Raw genomic sequence first — 8245 nt, 5'->3', positions numbered from 1 at the left:
TGTCATTTTTGCAAAAAAATAAAAAACGTACAAAAAACAAAAAACAACTAAAAATAAAACCCAAAAAATATACATTTTTGTAGCTTCGCCTTTGGCTGCCAAACTGAGTTATTGTACAAATTAAAATGAATGTTGTGTCGGGCAGGTCGCCGCCGCGGTCACAGCTTTTGTTGTTGCCCCAACCCTTCCCCCTGGGCAAACCCAAAGTCAAACTTAGAGCAGCGGGCATCACACATCACACGTCAAACTTGACTTCAATTTTTTCTAGCTTGTCGGACATGATGTGACTATGAGCTCGAAGCGAACAAAGCCATGCCATGCCATGAATCGCATCGTGTCCAGCCACGGCGTGTGATCGCGATAAGAATTAGCGCTCCATACGCAGCGGCTGAGATGAAAAGCTTTGCTCGTCTGCTCGTTGCCAACGAAATATTGGCTAAACGCTGTGGCTGATACCGAGTCCGGTTGTATCTGTAAGTGATTGCTTTACATGGCCAACACTGTTTACAATGGACATTCACAAGCGCCGTGTGCCAGGGCCAGCCGTGTACTTGACACTTGCAATGGACTCGGACCGATCCGCTCCAAGCTGAGTAGGGGGGATTATCTTGCCTCTCATCTAATCTAAATTCATAAGTCGACGTACAAGACAATGGCGGCAATTCAGCGAATGCGTGCGTGAGTGATTGCCGTTATGCGGCTGGCCCAGACCACAGCGTGGGCTGGCAACAGCTGACGGATGAGCCATCAAAGTGTGACCATCTTGATTTATGCATCATTTTGTGTGACAGTATGCCGAAGAGGTTCGGGGTATTCATTGACCTTAAGCTTACCCTTGATCATGCAGTGTTTGACAATAATGGAAAAAATAGTTGTCACTATTACACTACCAAAGTTATGAGCTCTTAGATATCAAGCCAACAAAATGGCAAAATATATATATCGAAATACATTTGAAAACTTTGCAAATAGCAAAAATTCATTTTAGAACCTTTTTAAGCTGTGATCCTTTAAGCTGTCTTAACTGGCTTGACAGCCCGATAAATCTTGGATCTTATTTATATTAATCATATATTGACATTTAGTTTGATTAAAATCTTCTCTAGTTACATGTGGATTAATTTGTATACACCGTAATTCAAATAAATATTTTAGCTCACAAATATATTAATATTGTTATTATCTTGATCTTAATCTCAATCTTATCTTAAATTTATCTATGTAAAAAATGTAACTAGCATTTAAAGCTTTAAGCTTTTCATTCGAAATAATCTTAAATTTATTTATAGGCTGCGCTCAGCTCGACCATTGTTCGTTTCTACTCAGCTCCAATTGAGACTTGGAATTGCCATAAATTGCATGTGCGACATCTGTGCAAATGTCGACGTGTCTGTGTGTTGCTCTTGGTATGTGTGCCCGCTCGTGTGTGTGTGTGTAGGCGTTTGTATGTGTGTGTTTGGTATGGTGTAGGTGTTGGAATTGGACTTCAGTTCAAACTGCTGAATGAAGTTAGTTCATTTAACTTCAACTTATGACGCGCCAGAAATTTGCAGACAATGTCTGACAGACTTTCGAAATATGCCACAGTTGAACTCGGGGGCAGCAACAAAGGCAACAACAACAACAACAAAGTCGAACAAGTGCATGTGTGTGTGTATGTGTAAATTTGCATGTAATTGTGAGCGCACTTGGTTTGAATTTTGAATGACCTTGGCATAGAGGAAATGGCAAAAAGCATTATTTAAACTTAACAAGCCGACAACTGGGAACCCCTGGTACACACACACATACATGCAATATACGAACATACATATGTATGTGCGTGTGTGTGAGTGTGCTGGAGTTATGTACGGGCTAAGGGGTTGCCACAGTTGAATGAGTGAATGAGGCTTGTTTCAAGCTGCTCTGCTCCCAATTTGCTGTACTCAATCAGAACACGGCAGCCCATTAGAGACTCAACGCTCCAGGGGTGTATGTGTGTATACCTATGTGTGTGTGTGTGTCGCCTCTGCGTGTATTTTGCTAATTTACTAGACAGAAATACGCCTTTAACCCACCAACTCATTTATTATATAAAACAACAGCAACAACAACAACGATGGAGCTGGAGACAAGCTGGAAACTGCTGCACAGGAGTTACGAGTCGTTGCAAGGACCTGGCCACAGCCACAGGCATCATGCCCGTACCCAGCACACTCGTGCGCACAGCCGTTGTAGTCCTTGGAACTGAACCTGAACCCTTTTCAGCCAGCGACACGTGTGGTTCTGTGTATCCTGTGCACCGGACTCGAGAGCCGCAGGGCAGCAGAGTGGAAAAATCGTGTTAATTTAAAGGCAGCAAGAACAGAGATTTTTGATGTAGCCATTTATATGAGTTTATAATTACTGAAATTAGTTTTTCCGCTTTTGCGTTTCCTGTATTTCTTTTGCTGCCCCTTTGCTTTGGTCTGAGCATTACATCTATGGGTATACATCAGATATATGGGGGTATATGGGGGTTGACTGCAATATGAATCATATTTTGGTATGTGTGCTGCAACAGCGACAATTGCAAGGTCCTTGGGGGTATGTCTTAGAAGTTAATGAATAATGCATTCAATATATAAAAACTTTAAGAAAATGTTCTTTGTTATAAGCTTATACAATGGCCAAGCTTAAGATTAATGTAAAGTAGAATCATTTTTTTATTTATTTAAGTTTTAAGGAAACACTTTTTACAAAGTTTCAACTTATTTTAAACTCTCAAATAAGATGCATATAAAGACAAGTTTGTAAGTTTAAAACTGAGTTACATCATAGAAATATTAAAGTTAAATGACAAACCAAGATCCGAAACTAAAAGCATGAAGTTACTTTAAACTGTGAACCGAACCAACGGGTGCAGTCCAAAATTCTACTCTAACTATTCTAAATTTATTTGTGCTTATCTGAAAACCGTTCCCAATTCAGAATCAAGTTTGCATATAACCAATTATCCCGGCGCACTGCTGTTCGTTCTTATTTTGGTTTTACGCAAATTTTATAAAATATTTAAATGCAATTAACAGAGCCGAGGCATTAAAATCAGAAGCGACACCAACAACAACAACTATAACAACGACGAGAGGCCAGAAAAAACTTTTGTCAAATCAACTTCCTTCCGTTCTGGTTGCACAAAATGAAAAATTTCATATGAAATTAACCCTGCTGGCTGGATTTTCAGCCCACCCCGTGGCAGCATGTGTAAAAAATAACCCCAAAGAGGGGTAGACCAAAGGAGTGTGTAGGGGGTGAGGGATGGTGGCAGGCGTTGGCTTCGGACAGCGCCCGAGGCAGACAATGTGGCAACAAATTTATATGTAAATGTATGCAAAAGTAATTAATCATAGTCGCACATGCACGCACACACACACACACACGCAGCTCGAACAGGCAATGCGGACATTACACAGACGAAGGATACACAGGACACACTCCATCTCTAGCTCTCTCTCTCTCTCTTTCTCGCACACTTTATCGCTGTGCCCAAGGTGCGAGTCAACTTGTTTAAAGGTTAACTGCATTTTTATGATATTACGAATGTCGGCATTGGCCTGAAAGCTGGGAATATTATAGATCCTCATAGGCTCCAGCTGATGAATTGGCGGACCATCCAGCTGGCAGGTCCTTTGTGCCCGCTGCTGATTGCGGCAGGAGTCAAGTGCTCCGAGACACGCACACACGTGCACACACACACATGTGGGCAGTCAGTCCCATATTGAAATACGATACCGCAGCAAACGTTGGTAGCCCAAAACCGAAGGAAGACCAAATCCAAATTTGAATCCTTGGCAAAGAGACAACAACACGTGGCCGGGCGGCCATTTGCCCCTGCAGCGGGGTTGCTGGCGGCGATAAGGTTGGCGGCCATGATACCAACGCTTAGTGCCGCTCGGTGATAGCGTCCAACAGATGTGGTTATGTGAGCAACGGCAAGGGGAGGATAAAGCAGAGCACAGCAGAGCAGAGCAGGACATACAATGGCAACGGCTGCAGCGACGGCAACGGCGGTGGTGGAAAATGAGAAGCAAACGGCGATGCCCTAAACAAGGCAAAGCAGAGAACACACACACACACACACACATACATGAGTGTGGAAGGAGAGAGCACATGCGAGTGTTGCGGAGGGGTTACGAGGAGTGAGGGGCACAACCGGCAGTGTTGGAGTGTTTCAGCTTTTTGGCTCGCTCATAAATCATCGCTGAGACGACACCATGTTAAATTGGAACTTTTCCCATACATAAATAGAACGAGCGAGAAGAAAAAAATAATACTTGTATATAGTATATCTTATACATATATTGTTATATGACAATGCGTGTATTGTTTTATAACTAGATCTAGTGGTATTAGTGCAGATTTCGATAACACTCTCAGTTTTTTAATTAACTTGGCTCTAGATCCCCATGCAGCAATAGTACATCATCATATATGAGCCAAAAATTTAACTATTTAAATTGATATTTCGAAAAATTAAAAATAAAATAAAAGAAAGTTTTAGCTCTCTTCTCTCGTTTGTTGTTATATGGAATGTGAAAAAAATAGCTTAAGTCTATTTGAAAGAGTTTGCTTGGGCTTAAGTATCCTTAACGTCAGACTTAACTGGGCTATAGAATATATAAAAAGTTGACGAATTGGAAATCAACCATTTTTACCGTCAGTAATAAACACAAAAAATTAAAATTGTAATATAAGGCTTATTTATGATTCTTTCGGACAAATTTATTTGTTCTGTATAGATTTAGTTGAGTCTAGTATATCATCCATAATTTTCAGATTATAAATCGGTTATTTTAACCATAAGTAATAAACAATAATAATAAATAATAAACATATGAAAATGAAATAGGTATTTCAAAAATTATTTATATAAAGCTTCTTTCAACGAATATTTTATATATATGTGTACCTTTTAGAAAAAGTTTTCTTGTGTTGTAGAATCTAAATGGGCTATACAATCTAGAGTGAAATTACAGATTGTAAAACGCTAATCTCTACGCTATCACTCAAAGTAAATAATACAAAATTAAATAAATACTTCAAAAAATATATAATTATATTATGCTAATTTGTGAAAGAAAATAATTTATTTAAATGACTATTTGATCTGCCATTTAGGAATTATTTCTCCAACTTGCAAACTCTGTCTGAATATTTATCATAATGGCAGATATTTCTTACTCGTGCTATGTTTATTTATTTATTCTATTAAAATCTCACTGATAATTAAATGTTGTTTTTCTCATAAATTAGAAACATTGTAAAATTTTTCCAAATTTGGAATCTAAATGTATCAACAGCTACAAAGTTCATTCAGATACAAATGCATATGCAAATGCAATTATGTATATTCAGGCAGAATGTGTGTATGTGTGCGTAGGCATGCCACACACTCTCATATGTATATACATTACATATATGTATATATATATATATATATATATATATAGGAACTCTCTTTCGTTATCCCTCACTCTGACTCTGTCTTTCACGCGCTTGTTCGTGGCCAAAAAGCCATAATTTTCCAATTAAGCGAAAATGAGCGATTTATTTGCCATGAAATCAGTGAGAATCGCCGATAAAAATCTCTTCATTTTGCTTGCCACGGGACCAGGACCCGACTCGCTTGTTGTTGCTGTTTTTCGCTTTGGTTGCAGAAAGTGCAACGCGAAATGTTTGCCGCCGTTGCAATTATTTATTATGCGCATGGCAATGGCCAGCGAGTGTCTGTGGAGGTGTGTCAAGGGGCATGCGGCATGGGGCAACAACAACAGCAGCTGCTGCCGCTGCTGCTGCTGCTGCTGTGGGTGGATGTCTGTGTGCGCCTGAGTGTGTGCCAAGTGTGGGTGACTGTGTGTGCCACTTAACCCCCAGGCCAAGCGTCCGCATTCGCTGTGTCAACACGAGAGCAGCGACGCGTCGTCTCTGCAGCTGCCTGCCCCAGCAGCGGGAATTCGAATACTGTGCCTTGGCCGGTGGCTGCATTGTTGTTACTGCTGCTCTTGTTGCTGTTATTGTTGTTGAATTGTTGGCATTGTTGTTGTTTTTATATTTCGCATTTCTGTTTTTCCGCTGAGCTTTTGCTTTGCTTTTTTCAACAGCAGCAACAGCAGCGACGGCGGCGGTTGCAACTTCAAGTGGAAAATTGCTGAATACACGCGCGGATGTTGTGAGTTATACCCAGTACTTTGGTTGACAGATGGGGCATGCATGTGCAAGTGTGTAGCTGGGCAGAAACAATTAAGTACATGTTTATCAAATGGCATCAGACATTCAAATACTAATTTTTTTGAATCAGTAAATTAAATATTCATTAATAAGGAAAAACTAGCCATAATTTGAGGGTATGTGCTTGTCGATAAATTTTCTTCGATTTGTAGTTGTTGTTGCTGGAATGTTTTACATTTCCCAGCGGAATAGTCAGCTGGACTTGTCCAGTTCAGTTGACAACCCCTGCTGCGCTGGCCAGTTTGTCAATAAGGGCTGCCACCCCCACAGAAAGCATTATCCGAGCAACTTCAATTACAACTTGAATTGCGTGTTGGCAACGGTGGGCTCAACTATTTAACACCTGTTAGAGTAAAAGTGTTGCCATGTGCTAATTAAAAATGCAGGCGGCAACACGCCAGCAGCAACTGGAGGCAGTTGCATGTCTTGCGGCACATTGAAATCAGCGGCAAACAGCCCGTTTGTTGCAAGTCTTTTGTTGATCCCAGCGAGCTTTGCATATTTTGGCTGTCCAATTCAATTGTGAGCGCCAGCCATAGTCCAAGCTCAACGTGGCCAACACAAAAAACCAAACAATCGCCGTCGCTGTTGCCTTCTGTCTTGCCTCATTTATCAACACCTTTTCATTCGCCAGTGTGTGTGTGCGACTGTGTGTGTGTGTGTGTGTGGGTAGCAACTTCCGCTTAGTTTACTGCAGCTGTAACTGGAGGGACGTGGGAGGGGGCACTACACAGGTGCCAAATACAATTTGTGTTGCATTTTTAATTTGTGGCGCCCGAGCAGGGACCTGGCTTCGACTCGTGTCTGGGCCTGCTGAATGGAAAATATGTTTCGTGAAGTTCAAGTTGGCCGTTAAGTGTTGAAATGTTTACGTTTACCCTCCGTCTGTGTGGATAAATTTATATAGTTTCTCTTTAAATCGATGCTGCACAAATGACTTAATTTACGTTAGAAAGTTTCGGAAGTGTTGACTATAATATCATTAAGGGATGAAAATATCATAGAATTGAATTGCTGAGGCAATTTATGAAATCCGACTGTCAAATAAAGTTTTTAAAGTAAAGCTAAGCACAGAGATACTGACAATTATGCAAATGCATTTGAGATGAGAAGAAAAAATTAAAAATATTTGTATATATCTAGCAGCACAAAATCTTTTTCTATATCAAATTGTACTTTGTTGCTTATTGATATTTTTTAGAGAGATTTTGAAGGTAATTACAAATTATATTTAACTAAAGAAATTTAAAGGTGTTAATCTTGACTAATTTTTGGTAATACATAATACATTCAATATTTCGTATATAATATAATCCAATAATTTTCAGCTATCAAGGAGCCGTTGAGCTTGAATAAGTTTTAGCTAATAAAATGTATGTGTTGGATGAAGAAAATCATAAAATGTAATGAAAAGTGCAATATTTTCAGTAGAATATATTCATAAAACAAAAACTTAGAAGGAAAGCTATTTTGAACAAAAGCCTAACCTTTTTTAATACCTAAAAAAGAATTGTAATGCTTATAATATTTATCTAATTAATTGTTTGAACCTGTGCGATATCTGAGCAAACATACAAAAGGTAACCCTCTTTCTCTCTCTTTCTCTCCCTCTCCCTCTCTCAGTTTCTCTTCCACTCTTTCTCTGTCTTTTCCGCTCCCCCTCTCTCTGTCTCTCTTTTTCCTTATGCCCACTCTATATGCGTGTCTCATCTGCAGAATGAAGTGCATTTGCATTGGCGCCAGTTGCTATGGTATATGGACTCGGACTGTCGATGTTTCGGGCACGCACTCTCAAAAAAGAAAAAAAAAATACAAACAGAAGCAGATGCAGAATCAGAGCCAGGACCAGGCAAATGCGGGCCAGGGCCATAAATTAAACGCATTTTCCGTGTGCCCAGCCACAGTCTAGGATGGGGCGTTGGGCCGCGGAGACAGTAGCTGCCGGCACATCCCCCGTGACCCGGCCCGAGTGTCCATATATTTAATTTTATTTCTGTTA

The sequence above is a fragment of the Drosophila novamexicana genome, unplaced genomic scaffold, assembly GCF_003285875.2.
Source record: "Drosophila novamexicana strain 15010-1031.04,08,12 unplaced genomic scaffold, DnovRS2.1 tig00000986-arrow-arrow-pilon, whole genome shotgun sequence".
Classification (NCBI taxonomy): Eukaryota; Metazoa; Arthropoda; class Insecta; order Diptera; family Drosophilidae; genus Drosophila; species Drosophila novamexicana.
The sequence above is the reverse complement of the archived record's forward strand: the minus strand, read 5'-3'. Positions refer to the sequence as shown.